Source organism: Mustela lutreola, chromosome X (assembly GCF_030435805.1).
Source record: "Mustela lutreola isolate mMusLut2 chromosome X, mMusLut2.pri, whole genome shotgun sequence".
In the NCBI taxonomy this organism is placed as follows: Eukaryota; Metazoa; Chordata; class Mammalia; order Carnivora; family Mustelidae; genus Mustela; species Mustela lutreola.
This window is the reverse complement of record NC_081308.1, coordinates 41,231,066-41,250,289: the sequence shown is the minus strand read 5'-3', so window position 1 is coordinate 41,250,289 and position 19,224 is coordinate 41,231,066. Positions and strand designations below refer to the sequence as shown.

The window sequence follows — 19,224 nt, the reverse complement described above, 5'->3', positions numbered from 1 at the left end:
TTATTTAGGAAAGCGTGGGGAGGGGCAGAAGGAGAGGGACAATCTTAAGCAGGCTCCACACCCACTGCAGAGCCCGAACTAGGGCTCAATCTCACCACCCTGAGATGAAATCAAGAGTCAGATGCTTAACCAACTGAGCCACCCACATGCCCCCAAATCTATTTTGAAATTTATCTTTTTATTCTTTATATTGTAAAGAATCTCTAGTCTCTTCCCTGGGGTGTAAGAGGAAAAGAAGAAGGAAGTAGAAAAAAGACAGTCTCTTCAATAAATGGTGCTGGGAAAACTGGACAGCTGTATGTAGAAGAATGAAACTTGACCATTCTCTTACACTGTACACAAAGATAAACTCAAAATGGATAAAAGACCTCAACGTGAGACAGAAATCCATCAGAATCCTAGAGGAGAACATAGGCAGTAATCTCTTCGATATCAGCCACAGCAACTTCTTTCAAGATATGTCTCCAAAGGCAAAGGAAACAAAAGTGAAAATAAACTTTTGGGACTTCATCAAAATCAAAAGCTTCTGCATAGCAAAGGAAACAGTCAAAAAAAACCACAAAAAACAAACAAACAAAAAAAACCAAAGAGGCAACCCACGGAATGGGAGAAGATATTTGCAAATGACAGTACAGACAAAAGGTTGATATCCAGGATCTATAATGAACTCCTCAAACTCAACACACACAAAACAGCCATCATATAAAAAAATGGGCAGAAGATATGAACAGAGACTTCTCCAATGAAGACATACAAATGGCTATCAGACACATGAAAAAATGTTCATCATCACTAGCCCTCAGGGAGATTCAAATTAAAACCACATTGAGATATCACCTTATACCAGTTAGAATGGCCAAAATTAGCAAGACAGGAAACAACATGTGTTGGAGGGGATGTGGAGAAAGGGGAACCCTCTTACACTGTTCATGGGAATGCAGGTTGGTGCAGCCTCTTTGGAGAACAGTGTGGAGATTCCTCAAGAAATTAAAAATAGAGCTTCCCTATGACCCTGCAATTTCACTCCTGGGTATTTACCCCAAAGATACAGATGTAGTGAAAAGAAGGGCCATCTGTATCCCAATGTTTATAGCAGCAATGGCCACGGTCACCAAACTGTGGAAAGAACCAAGATGCCCTTCAATGGACGAATGGATAAGGAAGATGTGGTCCATATACACTATGGAGTATTATGCCTCCATCAGAAAGGATGAATACCCAACTTTTGTAGCAACATGGACGGGACTCGAAGAGATTATGCTGAGTGAAATAAGTCAAGCAGAGAGTCAATTATCATATGGTTTCACTTATTTGTGGAGCATAACAAATAGCATGGAGGACATGGGGAGTTAGAGAGGAGAAGGGAGTTGGGGGAAATGAATCATGAGAGATTATGGACTCTGAAAAACAATCTGAGGGGTGTGAAGTGGCAGGGGGGGTAGGAGGTCGGGGAACCAGGTGGTGGGTATTATAGAGGTCACGGATTGCATGGAGCACTGGGTGTGCTGAAAAAATAATGAATACTGTTATGCTGAAAATAAATAAATTTAATTTAAAAAAAAAAGAAGGAAGTAGACGGATGGGATATGTCACTTTTTTTTTGATGTTTCACTTTCTTTTATTAATTTTTTATTTTTTATAAACATAGATTTTGTCACTTTTGCTACTTCTTCCAACTGTAATCATGCAATAAATGAACACAGTCTTATCTTATGATGTGTAGTTTGAGTGCTATTACAGGACTACGGTCACATTTTTAAGTGTTGTAAATAGTCTGACTTTTCTGGTTTTCATTCTATAAAAACCATAAAAAGTCCACTCACTTAGCAGTACCAAAAAATCGCTGATAAGATGACAAATAAGATCAAAAGCAATTCAAGTCACCATAAGTAGGTTTTGCCAGGCAGCCCATCTTCCTTGCAATTCTCCTACTTATCAGCCAAGTTCTGGGTCACCGATAATGAAGCTAAACCGAGCAGGAATTGAAGCCAGGCACCAGAGGTAATGACCATCTGAAAGTAGTTTTCCTGAGTGTGCCTTACAGCAAATTCTAGAACCAAAGACTAAGTTTTTATTCTCTGAATAGGATATTTGTGCCTTCTTTCCTATACATTAATTTGAATACTTTTAAACCACCTGTACTTTAAATTCTAGTGTAAAGATTTATGATTAAGTTCGGCTTAGATTTAAATATAGCATTGCTACTACTGGTGTCAAGTTGTTGGTAAATGTGGCCATAAGTTAGCCAAGCAAAATATGTCCTTCAATTCAATTAATATTTCAGTTATCACTATATTCCTTAATAGATTTGCTTTTTTTTTTAAGATTTTATTTTTATTTGTCAGAGAGAGAGACAGAGAGCGAGCATAGGCAGACAGAGTGGTAGGCAGAGACAGAGGGAGAAGCAGGCTCCCTGCCTAGCAAGGAGCCCGATGTGGGACTCGATCCCAGGACGCTGGGATCATGACCTGAGCCGAAGGCAGCTGCTTAACCAACTGAGCCACCCAGGTGCCCCAGATTTGCTTTTTAACTTCTAAAGTAATGCATATATCCTAACCTCTAGAAAATGATTAATTTCTTGAAAAAAGACATAAGCCCAGGGGTGCCTGGGTGGCTCAGTGTGTGAAGCCTCTGCCTTCAGCTCGGGTCAGATCCCAGGGTCCTGGGATTGAGCCCCACATTGGACTCTCTGCTCCGCAGGGAGCCTGCTTCCTCCTCTCCCACTTTCTGCCTGCCTCTCTTCCTACTTGTGATCTCTCTCTGTGAAATAAATAAATAAAATCTTAAAAAAAAAAAGACATAAGCCCATTAAACAAACATGAGCAACAGAGACTAAGAAGTAGGAATGAAATTCTAAGGTTAAGGAATACGAAATACTAAGTTGAATGTAGGCATGTGCCATAAGACAAGACACAAGAACAAGGGAGAAGATCACTCTGCACTGGGTACCAAAAGAACTGAGGGTTTGTGATTTAATATAAACAACAAATACAGAAAAGGCATGACATGTAACAGTAAATTATACAATTAGATACAGAGAACAAAGTGTGAGTTTTTCAGGATCACAGTGTACAGATCAAGATAGGTGCTGTATAAAGAAAAGAAGATAACTAGGGAACATTTTCTCAGAAAAATGCATGATTCTCTGTCTGGGGCAAGAAATGGATAAGATTAACCTGTAATATCTTGTCGAGCCAAAAAGCAAGGAACTTATCAAAGGCCGATACAATTGTACCAAAAGGACATAGGATCCAGTTTGAAGAGGTTCCCAATGGCCAAAGATGAGACATGGTCTCAGAAGGAATAATGACCGCAGTTTATTAAAACATACTGAATATATAAAAAGTCATGGGCTTAAAATGATATTTAGAAGAAAGAAACAAAATTCACTGGACACCACTGCAGGTTGCTAATGCATCAATTCACTATTCTGAAAACTGATAATTATTTTGTTTATTTATTCGGCTTTTCTGATATGAAGCATATTTCAAGTTAACTGAAGAGCTCTGGTATATAAGAGAAGTTCTGTTAACATCCATTAACATATACAGAGGTAGTGACATGGTTAGAAAATGATCATTTTGCAACTCCTAATAAAACAGTTGGATCCTGGGGTGCCTGGGTGGCTCAGTTGGTTAAGCAGCTGCCTTTGGCTCAAGTCAAGATCCCAGGTTCTGGGATCGAACCCCACATCAGGCTCTCTGCTCAGCAGGGAGCCTGCTTCTCCCTCTCCTACTTCCCCTGTTTGTGTTCTCTTTCTCTACCAAATAAAGAAAAGAAAAAAGTAAATAAAATGAGCAAGGGACAGAAGATTAAGACTGGAATTTAAAAAAAAAGAAAAAGTTGCTAATAAAAGTAGGGTTTTCAGTTTTTATGAAAGTGGAAAGTTTAAGGTAGAATATAGCATGCTTTTATTCAGGATCACTACAAGGAAATACAACAGATACATTTTTTAAAGTCAAACAGCCAAACATTTATTACTGAAAGTTCCTGTATTCTATAGAGAGAACATAATATAGAATTCAGGAACACAATTTGGTGGAATTACCCATGCATGTAACTTGGTTGATAGTCATCTTTGTTTGTTCGCTTGTTTAAGTAAGCTCTATGCTCAATATGGGGCTTGAACTCAGGACCCTGAGATCAGGTGTCACATGTTCCACCAACTGAGCCAGCCAGATGCCCCAACTTGGTTGTTATTCTTTAAATAGAATATGATGAACTTCCAGGAATTGACCTAATAATTTACCAATATAGAAACACCAACAAAAAAGGCAGACAAGGGGGCACCTGGGTGGCTCAGTGGGTTAAAGCCTCTGCCTTTGGCTCAGGTCATGATCCCGGGATCCTGGGATCGAGCCCCACGTCGAGCTCTCTGCTCAGCAGGGAGCCTGCTTCCTCCTCTCTCTCTCTGCCTCTCTGCCTACTTGTGATCTCTGTCTGTCAAATAAATAAATAAAATCTTTAAAAAAAAAGGCAGACAAGTGCATCAGTTTTGATTAACATGTGTAGATAGTCCTAAATTTAAAAAAAACCTACAGTAGCTGACAATGCATGTTTTAAGCAGTCCTACTTGTATAATGATGCTGACTACAATTACTGTGATTATTTCAAGCTGAACTATGAGGTCAATAAAGATCACTGGTTAACTTTTTTAGAAGTATTTTAGCATGATCATCTTATCAAATAGTTTGCAGTAGCTTTGGGGCACATGTACCCCAATGTTTACAGCATCAATATTCACAACAGCCAAAATATAGAAAGAACCCAGATGTCTATGAATGGATGAATGGATAAAGAAGATGAGGTATGGAATATTAGTCAGCCATCAAAACTGAATGAAATCTTGCTATTTCCCACAGTGTGGCTGGAACTAGAGGCTGCTATGCTAAGTGAAATAAGTCAGTCAGAGAAAGACAAATGTCGTATGATTTCACTTACATGTGGAATTTAAGAAACAAAGCTGATGAACATAGGGGAAGGGAAGGAAAAATAAAGTAAGGTGAAAATGGAAAGAGGCAAACCATAAGAGACTCTTGACAATAGGGAACAAATAGAGGGTTGCTGGAGGAGAGATGGGTAGGGGTATGGGGAAACTGAGGAATGGGCATTAAAGAGGGCACTTGATAGGATGAGCACTGGGTGTTGTATGCCACCCATGAATCACTAAATTTACTCCCAAAACTAATACACTATATGTTAACTAAACTGAATTTAAATTTAAAAAAATCTAAATATTTGAGTTGTCATGAAAAACTGAAATTTTGAAGTAAACAAAAAAGATTCCTGGATGTCCTAATACCCTCGTTCTAGATTATCTAACGTGACCTCGGAATAAGTCACTATCACATTTCAATTAGAGGACAGCAAAAACCTCCCAGGTAGTCTCTCTGCTTCCCCTTAGTAAAAGTTACATTTTAAATGGACCATGACATTCCTCTGCTCTAAAACCTCTAGTAAAATATGATCTATATTTTTAATTGTTCTAAAATAAATGAGTTTTTCAGATTTTTATTTTCATTGATGTATAGTTTACATATAGTATTTTATTCATTTCAGGTATAAAAAATAGTGATTCAGCAATCATACACATTATAAAATGCTCACCATAAGTGTAGTTACCATCTGTCACCTTACAAAGTTATTATAATATTAGTGACTATATTCCCTATGCTATACTGCTTTTCATGTCTGTGATTATTTTATAACTCAAAGTTTGTACCTCTTTATCCCCTTAAAAATAACTATTTTATTTTTTTAAAGATTTATTTATTTTTGAGAGAGAGAGAGAGAGAGCAAGTGAGTGCAGGAGTGGGGGAAGGGACAGAGGGAGAGGGAGAGCATCTCAAGCAGACTCTCTGCTAAGCACGAAGCCTGACACAGGGCTCGATCACACAACCCCAAGACCATGACCCGAGCTGAAATCAAGAGCTGGACACTCAATAACTTTGCCCCGAAAATAACAGATAGTTTAAAACATTAACAAAGCTATAACAAACTAACAAGGTATTTAGGTGTTTATAGCATATATAATAGTAAAATATACAACAATACAGGAATGGGATGAAAGACTTGAGAATATGTTATTAAGTCCTTATATGCAACAGATAAAGTGTTATTCTTAGAAGATGGATTCAAATTATTTAAACATGCATACTGCAAAACCTAAGGTGACCATTAAATAAGTTTTAGAAATAGTATAAATAATAATAGAGGAGATTAAATGGAATAATAAAAAATGCCCGATTAAACAGTAGAAGAGGTAACAAGAAACAAAGAACAAATGGAACAAAAAGCAGCAAGATGGTAGATGTTCGTCAAGGCATATCATAGTCAAATTCACAAAATACACAGACAAGGAAAGAATCCTACAAATAGCAAGCAAGGGAAAAAAGGGAAGACAGATCAGGTTCTCAGCACACCTGTCCACAGATAGGTAGGCCAGAAGATAATGGCAGGAAATATTCAACGGGCTCAATGGTAAAAAATATGCAGCCCAAAATTCTTTATCCAGCAAGGCCGTCATTCAGATAAGAGAGATAAAGTTTCCCAAATAAAAACTAAAGGAGTTTGTGACCACTAAACCAACTCTATGAGAAATTTTAAGGGGGAACTCTTCGAGTGGAGGGGAAAAAACCCCCTAAAAGCAACAAAGACTAGAAAGGACCAGAGAATAACACCAGAAACACCAACTCTACAGGTAACACAGTGACACTAAATTCATATCTTTCAACAATCACTCTGAATGAAAATGGATTAAATGGTCCAATCCAAATATATAGGGTATCAGAATGGATAGAAAAACAAGATCCATCTATATGCTGCCTACAAGAGACTCATTTTAGACCTAAAAACACTTGCAGATGGAAAGTGAGGAGATGGAGAACCATCTATCATGCTAACGGATGTCAAAAGAAAGCTGGAGTAATCATACTTATATCAAACTAGATTTTTAAAATTTTTTTTTAGATTATTTATTTATTTATTTCTCAGAGTGAGCACAGGCAGAGTGGCAGGCAGAGGCAGAGGGAGAAGCAGGCTCCCCTCCGAGCAAGGAGCCGGATGCGGGACTCGATCCCAGGACGCTGGGATCATGACCTGAGCTGAAGGCAGCCGCTTAACCAACTGAGCTACCCGGGGTCAGTCTTTAAAACAAAGCTACAGTCTTTAAAACAAAGACTGTACCGGGTGCTTGGGTGGCTCAGTGGGTTAAAGCCTCTGCCTTCGGCTCAGGTCATGGCCCCGGGATCCTGGGATCGAGCCCCGCACCAGGCTCTCTGCTCAGCGGGGAGCCTGCTTCCCTTCCTCTCTCTCTGCCTGCCTCTCTGCCTACTTGCGATCTCTGTCTGTTGAATAAATAAATAAAATCTAAAAAAAAAAATTAAAAATTAGAAAAATAAAACAAAGTCTGTAACAAGAGATGAAGAAAGGCATTATACCATAATTACGGGGTCTATCCATCAAGAAGATCTAACAATTGTAAATATTTATACCCCCAACTTGGGGGCACCCAAATATGTAAACCAATTAATAATAAACATAAAGAAACTCATTGGTAATAATACAGTAACAGTAGGGGACTTCAAGATAAAAAGCTTCTGCAGAGTGAAGGAGACAATCAACAAACTAAATGGCAGCCTACAGAATGGGAGAAGATATTTGCAAATGACATACCTGATAAAGAGTTAGTATCTAAAATCTATAAAGAACTTAATCAAACTCAACACCCAAAAACCAAGTAGTCCACTAAGAAATGGGCAGAAGACATGAATAGACACTTTTCCAAAGAAGACATCCAGATGGCTAACAGACACATGAAAAGATGCTCAACATCACTCATCATCAGGAAAGTGCAAATCAAAATCATGATGAGATACCACCTTACACCTGTCAGAATGGCTAAGGTTAATACAAGAAGCAACAGGTATTGGTGAGGATGCAAAGAAAGGGGAACCCTCTGGTACTGCTGGGAAAGCAAACTGGGGCAGCCACTCTGGAAAACAGTATGGAGGTTCCTTAAAAAGTTAAAAATAGAGCTACCCTATGATCCAGCATTTGCACTACTAGGTATTTACCCAAAGAATACAAAAATACAAATTTGAAGGGGTACATTCACCCTGATGTTTATAGCAGCATCATCAACAAGAGCCATACTATGGAGAGAGACCAAATGTCCAATGACTGATGAATGGAAAAAGAAGATGTGGTATATGTATACAGTGGAATATTACTCAGTGATCAAAAATGAAATCTTGCCATCTGTACTGATGTGGATGGAGCTAGAATGTATTATGCTAAGTGAAGTAAGTCAGAGAAAGACAAATACCATATCTCACTCAAATGTGGAATTTAAGAAAGGAAACAGATGAACATACAGGAAGGGAGAAAAAGGAGAGAGGGAAACAAACCATAAGAGACTCTTAACAATAGAGAACAAACTGAGGGTTGATGGAGAGGTGTGGGTGGCGGATGAGCTAGATGGGTGATGGGTTATTAAAGAGGGCACTTGTGATAAGTGCTGGGTGTTGAATATAAGTGATGAATCACTGATTTCCACCCCAGAAACCAATACTGCACTCTATGTTAACTAAAATTTAAAGTTAAAAAAAGATGGTAGATGCTGATCCAAGTATATCCGTCTCTTTTCATGTGAATGGACTAAACACAACTGTTAAAAGACAGGGATTATCAGACTGAATTGAAAAGTAAGAACCAGGGCGCCTGGGTGGCTCAGTGGGTTAAGCCGCTGCCTTCGGCTCAGGTCATGATCTCAGGGTCCTGGGATCGAGTCCCGCATCGGGCTCTCTGCTCGGCAGGGAGCCTGCTTCCTTCTCTCTCTCTCTGCCTGCCTCTCAGTGTACTTGTAATTTCTCTCTGTCAAATAAATAAATAAAATCTTTAAAAAAAAAAAAAAAAAAAAAAAAAAAAAAAAAAAAAAAAAAAGAAAAGTAAGAACCAAGTATATGCTATCTACAAAAACTCACTTCAAAATTAAAAAAAATTTTTTTAATTAAATATTGTGTGTGTGCATGTGTGTGTGTGTGTCTGTGTGTGTGTGTGTGTCAGAGAGGGAGAGGAGGAAGAGGAGGAAGAGGAGAGGGAGACGAGAGAATCTTAAGCAGGCTCTCCACAGAGCATGGAGCCTGATGTGGGGCTCAATCTCATGACCCTAAGATCACAACATGAGCTGAAATCAGGAGTCAGAGGTTTAACCGACTGAGCTGCCCAGGCACCGCTAAAAACTTACTATAGATATACAGACATCAGTAAATTAAAAGAAAGGGGATAAGGATATATGAGACACTAAAGAACCAAATGAAAGCTGGAATGGCTCTATTTCAGACAAAGTAGATTTCAGAACAAGTAAGATTATCAGACGAAGAGAGACATTACATAATGATAAAGGATTCTCCAAGAAGGCATAACAATCCTAAATGTGTATGCATCTAACAACTGTGTTTGACAATTTTCAAGACAAAATCTAATAGGATCTGACAAGAGAAATAGACAAATCCAGTTAACGTTGAAAACTTCAACACGCCTTTCATTAATTCACAGAAGAACTAGGCAAAAAAAAATCAGTAAAGACACAGAAGCACTGACAAGCAGTATGAACCAAATTGCCCTAGGGGACATTTATAGAATATTCCACCAAACAACAACAACAAAACAGGTTATACATTCTTCTTGCATGCAAATAGAATAGTCACCAAGATGGGCTACATCTAATTAAAGAAAAGAGAAATTATACGTGTGTTTACTGGGCCATAACAGTTTTAATTTAGAAATAACAGAAATACATCTGGACAATGTCCAAATGTTTGGAAATTAAACATATACATCTAAATCAGTGAATCAAGTAAAAAGACTCAAGGGAAACCAAAAAAATATTCAGGGGTCAGCACACTTTTTTTGGAAAGGGCCAGATAAGAAATCTTGGGCTTTGTTGGCCATATGGTGTCTATCACAAGTAATCAGCTCTGCTGTTGTAGTACAAACAGCAAAACACGATAGATAAAAAGAATGATCCAATAAAACTTCACTTATAAAACACAGTGAGCTGGGCGCCTGGGTGGTTCAGTGGGTTAAGCCTCTGTCTTCGGCTCAGATCATGATCTCAGGGTCCTGGGATCGAGTCCTGCATCGGGCTCTCTGCACAGCAGGGAGCCTGCTTCCCACCCCCACCCCCACCCCACCTGCCTCTCTGTCTACTTGTGATCTCTCTCTGTCAAATAAATAAAATCTTAAAAAAAAAAACCCCACAGTGAGCCATATTTTGCCAAAGCCTGAATTAAATAAAAATACATGTCAAAATGTTCAGGATGCAGCTAAAGTAGTCCTTAAAGGAAAATTTTTAACAATGAATATATATACTGTTGATTCTCATTATTCACAGATTCCTTATTTGCAAATCTGCCAACTTGGTAAAACTTATCTGTAACCCCAAATGAATATTTGCAGTTTTCTCATGGTCATTCACAGAGAAACACAGAACATTCAAAAATTTGAGTTGCCTGACACACACACTCCTAGGTGAAGTTGAACAAAGTGATCCTGTGCATTCTTGTTTCAGCCCTCATACTGTAAGCAAGCATCCTTTGTACAGTTTTAGTGCCACGTTTTCCACATTTTGTGGGTTTTGTTAGTGGTTCTGCTATTTAAAATGGCCCCCAAACATAGTGCAATAATGCTGTCTAATGTTCCTAAGTTTAGGAAGGCTGTGATAGGCCTTTCAGAGAAAATACCTGTTAGATAAGTTTCATTTAGGCGAGAGTTATGTGCTCTTGGCTCTGAGTTCAATGTTAATGAATCAATAATATATACTGAGTAAGATGTCTTTAAGCAGAAACAAACAGGCATGCCTGGGTGGCTCAGTCGGTTAAGCATCTGACTCTTGGTATCAGCTCAGGTCATGATCTAAGAGTTCTAAGATCGAGCCCCGAGTCAGGCTCTGTGCTCAGTGAGAAGTCTACCTGAGATTCCTTCCCCTTCTCTTTCCCTTCCCCTCTGCTCCCCCGCCCCAGCTCGTGTGTGTGTGTGGGCTCTTTTTCTCTAAAATAAGTAAATAAATAAATAGAATCTTTAGAAAAAGAAAAAAAATAAACAGAAACAAACATACAAAAGATTATGTATGGACTGATTGACAAAAATGTTATGACCAGAGACTTGCAGGAACTTAACTCTGTATTTCTCCTAGGAGCAGGAGTTCAGGACTCATTAATTCAGTGTTCACAGTGACTTTACAGAATTTAATAACTGTGAATAATGAAAAGAAACTACATTAGAAAAGAAGATATATTTAAAATCAGTAACCTAATCTTAAGAAACTAGAGAGAGAAAGCAAATCAAATGTAAAGCAAGTAAAGGAAGGAATAATAATTAGTTGAGCAGAAAATAATAAAACTGAAAAGAGAAAAATAGAGAAAATCAATGAAACAAAGAGCTGCTTCTCTGAAATTATCAATAAAACAATACACCTTTATCCAAGCTGATAGGAGAAGGAGAGGACTCAAATTACCAATAGCAAGGATATTAGTGGGACATCACTACTGATCCACAGATTCTATGTCCATAAATTTGGTAACTTAGATGAAATGAAACCATTTCCTAAAAGACAAAAACTATTAAAATTCATTCAAAAAGAGAGCCTTAAGTGCCCTATGAGTAAATAATTTAACAAGTAAATTAAACATACAGCTAAAAATCTTTCTCCTTGAATCTCCAGGCCCAGATGTTTCATTGGTAAATTCTACCACACATTTAAAGAAGAAATGATACCCATTCTCTAAAATTTATTTAAGACCACTGAAGAGGAAGGATACATCCCAACTCATTTTATGAGACCAGCATTACCCTAATAGCAAAGCCAGACAAAGATATGATGAAAAAACTACAGACCAATATTCTTCGTGAACAAAGGTGCAAAAATCTTCAATAAAATATTTGTGAATTGAATTTGGCAATATATTAGATAATATATCATGATCAAGGGGTCATCTCAGGAATACAAGGCTGGTTCAACATTCAAAATTAACAAGTCATTCACCAGATTAAATGACATACCCAGATTTTTAAAAAACATATTATCTCAATAAATTCAGAAAAAAATTCAACAAAATTCAATATCTATGCATAATAAAAAGTCAACAAACTAGGGACAGAATGGAAATCCCTTAGCCTAATAAAAGGCATATATGAGAATCCTATAACCAACATCATTCTTTACAGTGAGACTGAACACTTTATGGTGAGACTGAAATCAGTAACAGGACAAGAATGTCCTCTCCTCACTATTCTATACAAAATGATACTGGAAATCCTATCTAGCATAATGCAAAAAATAGAAATAAATAAATACAAGGCATGTCAAAATGAGAGAGGAACCAACCTAAAAGAACTTTCTCAATGGCTACAACTGGAACAATTTGATAGTACTGGATTATAACCCAAAGAATAAAATCCATATTCATGAGTCTCTACTGATAGAAATAAATGATTGAGTAAGTAAATGGGGGAGAAGGGCCAAATATTTCTTACAGAAGAATTCCAAATAATGTGAGTAGATACTACCCTCTCCAGGAAGTGTAGCTTAATTCTCCTTGCCTTGAGTGTAAGCTGGTCTTAGTGACTCAACTTCCAAAGAACAAACTATGAAAAGGAAAAAGCAGGAACTTTACAGTGTTTGGGAAACTGGGCAGATAATACCTAAACCAAACCACTAAGGTCAATGCCCCAGTGATAAGTCATGTTGATATCCTGTACCCCCAGATACGATGTGATGAGAAGAGCATTTCACCTCTTCCCCCAAAACCTCAATTGAACCAGAGAAACATCAGAGAAACCCAAATTAGGGTACATTCTACAAAACAACTTATCAGTACAGTGAAAAATTTCAAGGTCATGAAAAAGAAGGAAAAACTAAGGAAGTGTCACAGATTAGAGGAGATTAAAGAGACATGACAATTAAATGCAATGTGGGGTTTTAAATTGAATTCAGGAATAGAAAAAGGACATACCTGTAAAAACTGGTGAAATTGGAATAAGGACTACAGTGTAAGTTAATAGTATTTTACCAGTGTATATTTCTTAGTTTTGATAAATGTATCATACACTAACATTAGGGGATGCTGGATAAAGGGTATATGGAAGCTTTCTGTACTACTTTTGCAAGTCTTGTATAAAACTATAACTAAAATTATTCCAATAATACAAACTGATTCCAATATAATAAGTTTATTTAAAAAAAACAACTGAGGGGCACCTGCCTGGCTCAGTTGAAAGAGCATTTAACTCTTGATCTTGGGGTCATGAGTTCAAGCCCCACGTTGGCTCAGAGCTTAAAAAAATGGGGAACCTGGGTGTCTCAGTCTTAACCATCCAATTTTTGGTTTTGGCTCAGGTAGTGATCTCATGGGTCATGAGACTGAACCGTGCATTGGGCTCTGCACTCACTGGGGAGTCTGCTTTAGATTTTCTCCCTCTGCCCCTCCTCCCACTGGTGTGTGCACTCTCTCTCTCCTAAAATTAATAAATACATCTTTAAAAAACATAAATGGGAGAACATATTTATAAGTCTTATATCTGGTAGGGGGTTAATATTCAAAATATATAAAGAACAGATATAACTCGGGGCACCTGGGTGGCTCAGTGGGTTATGTCTCTGCCTTTGGCTCAGGTCATGATCTTGGGGTCCTGGGGTTGAGCCCCGCATCAGGCTCTCTGCTCAGCAGGGAACTTGCTTCTCCCTCTCTCTGCCTGCCTCTCTGCCTACTTGTGATCTCTCTCTGTCAAATAAATAAATAAAATTTATATAATAAAAAAAGAACACATGTAACTCGATAGGAAAAAAAAAACACCAAACAATCTGATTAAAAAATGGGCTTGGGGTGCCTGGGTGGCTCAGTGGGTTAAAGCCTCTGCCTTCGGCTCGGGTCATGATCCCAGGGTCCTGGGATCGAGCCCTGCTTTGGGCTCACCGTTCGGCAGGGAGCCTGCTTCCCCCTCTTTCTTCCTGCCTGCCTCTCTTCCTACTTGTGGTCTCTGTCAAATAAATTAATATAATCTTTTAAAAAAAATGGGCTTAGAGGGTGTCCAGATGGCTCAATCAGTTAAGCGTCCAACTCTTGATCTCAGCTCAGGTCTTGTTCTCACAGTCATGAGTTTGAACCCTGTGTCGGGCTCTGTGAAGCCCGTTTAAAAAAAATGGGTAGAGGATATATGAACAGACATTTTTCCAAAGACATACAGATAGACAACAGGTATATGAAAAGGGGCTCAACATCACTACTTATTAGGGAAATGAAAATCAAAACCATGATAAGACTGATCATCTCACACCTGTTAGAATGGCTATCATCAAAAAGATAGAAACAACAAATGTTGGCAAGGATGTGGAAAAAAAGGGAAACCTTGTGCATTCTAGGTAGGAATGCAAATTGGTGCATCTACTATGGAAAACGGTATGGAAGTGCCTCAAAAAATTAAAAACAGGAGGGGGTGGTGGCGTTATGGTCATTAGGGAGGGCATGTGCTATGGTGAGTGCTGTGAAGTGTGTAAACCTGGCAATTCACAGACCTGTACCCCTGGGGCTAAAAATACATTATATGTTTATAAAAGAAAGAAAAGAAAAAGAAAAAGAAACATTTCCTAAACTTAAAAAATTTTTTTTTAAAAATAGAACTACAGTATGATCCAGCAATTCCACTTCTGGGTATCCATCTGAAGAAAATGAAAATACTAACTGAAAAGATATATGTACTTTCATCATCACTGCAGCATTATTTACAGTAGCCAAGATACAGAAACAACCACTGATGTCCATGAGTGGTTAATGAAAATGTGTCATATTTATACACAGAGACAATGGACTATTACTCAACCATAAAAAGGAAACTTTTCCTTTTGCAACAAGGCCCATGGATGGCCCTTGAAGGCATAATACTAGGTGAAGTAAGTGACGGGAAAATAAAATTCCACATGATCTCATTTATACTTGGAATCTGAAAAAACAGAAACAAAAAACCCTAAACTTACAGGTAACAGAGACTTACAGGTAAGTTATAGAGAACCTAAACCTGTAAGTACCTTATAGGGAACAGAATGGTAGCTGCCAGAGAGGTCTAGGGTGAGGGGTGGGCAAAATGGCTGAGGGGGGTCAAAAGGTATAAGCTTCCACTTATAAAATACATAAATCATAGGGATATAATGCATAGCATGGTGACTACAGTTAATAATACTGTAGCACATATTTGAAAGTTGCTAAGAAAGTAGACTGTAAAAGTCCTCCTCATAAGAAAAAGAATTTTATAACTATATATGGTGACAGATGTTAACTAGATTTATTGTGGTGATAATTTCACAATATGCACAAATATTGAATCATTATGTTACACATCTGAAACTAGTATGTTATCTGTGAACTATACTGCAAAAAAACATCTAGTAGCTTCTCATCTCAGACTAGAAGCCAGTCTCTACAATGGCCTACAAGGCCCTCTGTCATTGGACTCTTCTCAGACTTCATGTATGTTTATTGAATAAATGAATAGATGACCCTCTAAAACAAAGGAACACAAGTCTGACTAATCATCAGAACCATCTGGAACTTTTTAAAAAGCAGATTCCAGTAACATTGAGGACATTAGGAGAAGGAAGGGAAAAATGAAGGGAGGGAAATCGGAGGGGGAGATGAACCATGAGAGACTATGGACTCTGAGAAACAAACTGAGGGTTTTAGAGGGGAGGGGGGTGTGGGGAGGTTAGCCCAGTGATGGGTATTAAGGAGGGCATGTCCTGCATGGTGCACTGAGTGTTGTATGCAAACAATGAATCATGGAACATTACATCGAAAACTAATGACATACTGTATGGTGACCAATATAACATAACTTAAAGAAAAAGCAGATTCCAGGGGTGTATCTCAGAAACTTTTTAGTCAGTCTTTCTGGGGTAGGAGATGGAAATTTGTATTTTTAAAAGCACCCTAGGGGCACCTCAGTGGCTCAGTGGATTGAGCCTCTGCCTTCGGCTCAGGTCATGATCCCAGGATCCTGGGATTGAGCCCTGCATTGGGCTCTCTGCTCAGCGGGGAGCCTGCCTCTCTGCCTACTTGTGATCACTGTCAAATAAATAAGTAAAGTCTTTAAAAAAAAAATAAAAGCACCCTAGATGGGGTGAATCTTAGAAGATTCTCAAGATGGAAAATACAATGAATTTTCTCACCAAGCAGACAAAAAGCTTTACTAACTGCAAGCAAGTAACTGCATGCAACTGCTTTAACTGAAGAGGAAAATTTAGAGACTCTGAGGTGCAAAGTATTCGACATAAAAGTGAAGTTTTGAAAGAAAAAGTACACCCTTGGCTCAGAACAGTGGCGTGCAACGAGGAGCAATTTTGCCTCCAAGTGGGTATTTGGCAATATCTAGAAACATTTTTGGTTGCCACCACTGGGGGTGTTTGCTACTGGCATCTGGGGGACAGAAGCTAGGGATGCTGCTAAACATCCTGTAATGCATGGGACAGCCTCCTCCATCACAATTATCTGTCCTAAAATGTCAATAGTGCTGAGGTTGAGAAACCCTCCTTAGAATAACTGATGGCCATTTTTAGATAAGGTCCCAATGGACCCAAGTCCTGTTACAATATTTTCACTGAGAGCCTACTCACTATTCCATATCAGTCAATGCAATATTGGACAGCTAAAAAATTGTCCCCTATTTTTTATTTTGAAAAATTCCAAACATTATAGAAAAGTTGAGGGGCCGCTGTGTGGCTCAGTCGGTTAAGCCTCTGCCTTTGGATGGGGTCATGATGGGACAGAGCCCCACACTGGGCTCCCTGCTCAGTAGGGAGTCTGCTTCTCCCTCTCCCTCTGCCCCTTCCCCCCAACTTTGTGTTCTCTCTCTCTCTCTCTCCCAAATAATACACAAAATCTTTAAAAAAAGAAAAGTTGAAAGACTAACATTAACATCCATTTGCCCTTCACCTACACCCATCAAATGTTACCATTTGACCCCATTTGCTTTATTCCACACTACACATACTTTTGTTTTGGTTTTGCTGAGTCATTTGAAAGTAGCAGACTTTATGACACTTCAGCACGAATCTCCTACATAACCATAATACCATTATCATACCTAAGGATACTAACAGTCATTCCCTAACATCATCTCCAAACTTCCCAAATTTTCCCCCCAAATGTTGTACAGCTTTAGAGTTCACCACATCCCAATCCAATAAAGGTTCATTCATTGTGCCTAGTTGTTATGCTTCTTTTAATCCACAATAGTCTCCTGTCATTTTTGTCTGTTTTCCAGGACACTGTCTAAAGAGTCCTAGCCAGTTGTCTTGTCGAATGTCTTCTTTTTGGATCTGAGTCATCATTTCTTCATAGTGTGTTCAACATGTCCCTAAATTTCCTTTCTTTCTGATAAACTAGAAGTGAAGTCTTAGCTTGATTAGATTCAAATTAAGTATTTTGGGGAAGAATTCTTCACAGGTGATGTTGTGTATTTCTTACCACAGTGTATCAGGAGGAACATAATGTCAGGCTGTCCTGCCTTCAGTGATGCTATGTTTGAGGAGAATGATCACCAAATCTCTGCTGCAAAGGTACATTTCCCCCTTGAAAGAGAATGTACAAATATCCTATTTCTTAGCAACTTTTACCCCAGTAGTTTTAGCATCCACTCATAATCTTTACCTGAATTAATGATTACTGTGGATTGGATTGGATTTGGAAATCACAAATTTGGGTTTTTCCAAAGTCTATCATTCCTTCTACATTTATTAGCTCACAGTATTCTGTAAAGAGCAAAAGATCTTTCCTTTATTTCCTCCTCCCCCCTTTTTTATTATCACTATCGATGCATGGATTTCTGTTGTTAAATCAATTCTCTTCATTATTCTCTGTGATGCCTAAATTATCCCAAATTTGGCCAAGGGATAGGATTTAAGCCTGCTCCTTGTGACCTTTTGGTATGACCTCCTTAGTTTTTGAGTACTTCCTATGGATATCTCTGGTTTTAAAAATTAATTATATGATGTTTATTTGCTGAAATTCCTGTAACATCTGCCCATTGGTTTTAGTTCTATTTTTAAAAAATTTTTTAAATGTTATTTATTTATTTGACAAAGAGAGCGAGAGAACCCAAATAGGCAGAGCAACAGGCAGAGGGAGAGGGAGAAGCAGGCTCCCTGCTGAGCAAAGAGCCCAATGCGGGGCTCCATCCCTGGGACCATGACCTGAGCCGAAAGCAGACACTTAACCGTCTGAGCCATCCAGGCGCCCCTACTTTTTTTTTTAGTTCTACTTTTACTTCCTCCATGTGGAATGTTGTGTTACTTAAACAAAGGTGTTATATTTGGCGTTGGAGCATTTCTATGAAATCACTCCACTAACATTGCATGAGCCCATAAATCATTAATTCACACCTACTCATATACCTAATTCCCTAATCACACACATTAGGATGTCCATTACATCCTAATTTTACTGGATTCAATTTCTGAAACCTGTTGAGAGTTTAAAGGCTTGGTTTTTGTTTTGTTTTTTAAAGATTTTATTTATTTATTTGACAGACAGAGATCACAAGTAGGCAGAGAGGCAGGCAGAGAGAGAGGAGGAAGGAGGCTCCCTGCTGAGCAGAGAGCCTGATGCGGGACTCGATCCCAGGACCCTGAGATCATGACCTGAGCCGAAGGCAGCAGCTTACCCCACTGAGCCACCCAGGCGCCCCTAAAGGCTTGTTTTCAAGGATCCATCAGAAGGCTCCCATGTCAAAACAGCTGTATCAAAGGAGCCAGGACATCTGTACTCTGGAAACTAAAATACCGATGAAAGAAACTGAAGATGAAACAAACAAATGGAAAGATATGCCATGCTCCTGGATTGTTAAAATGTTCATACTACTCAAAGCAATCTACAGATTTCGTGTAGTCCCTATCAAAATACTAACAACATTTTTCACAGAACTAGAACAAATAACCTTAAAATTTGTATGAAACCACAAAAGACCTTGAGTAGCCAAAGCAATCTTGAAGAAGAAGAATAAAGCTGGAGGTATCTCAATCTCAGATTTCAAGATACCTTACAAAGCTGCAGCTAACCAAAATGGTATGGTACTGGCCCCAAAACAGACACATAGAGCAATAAAACAGAATAGATTCCAGAAATGAACTCACACTAACAAAGTCCACTAATCTGTGACAGAGGAAGCAAGAAT

At 38.5% G+C, this 19,224-nt stretch overlaps 1 protein-coding gene across 1 annotated transcript in view; it reads right to left on the bottom strand.

Annotated features, from left to right (window-relative positions):
• RP2 (RP2 activator of ARL3 GTPase) overlaps positions 1 to 19,224 on the bottom strand; it is a 50,658-nt gene that overhangs the window by 3,824 nt on the left and 27,610 nt on the right. The gene's annotated exons all lie outside the window — the stretch shown is intronic.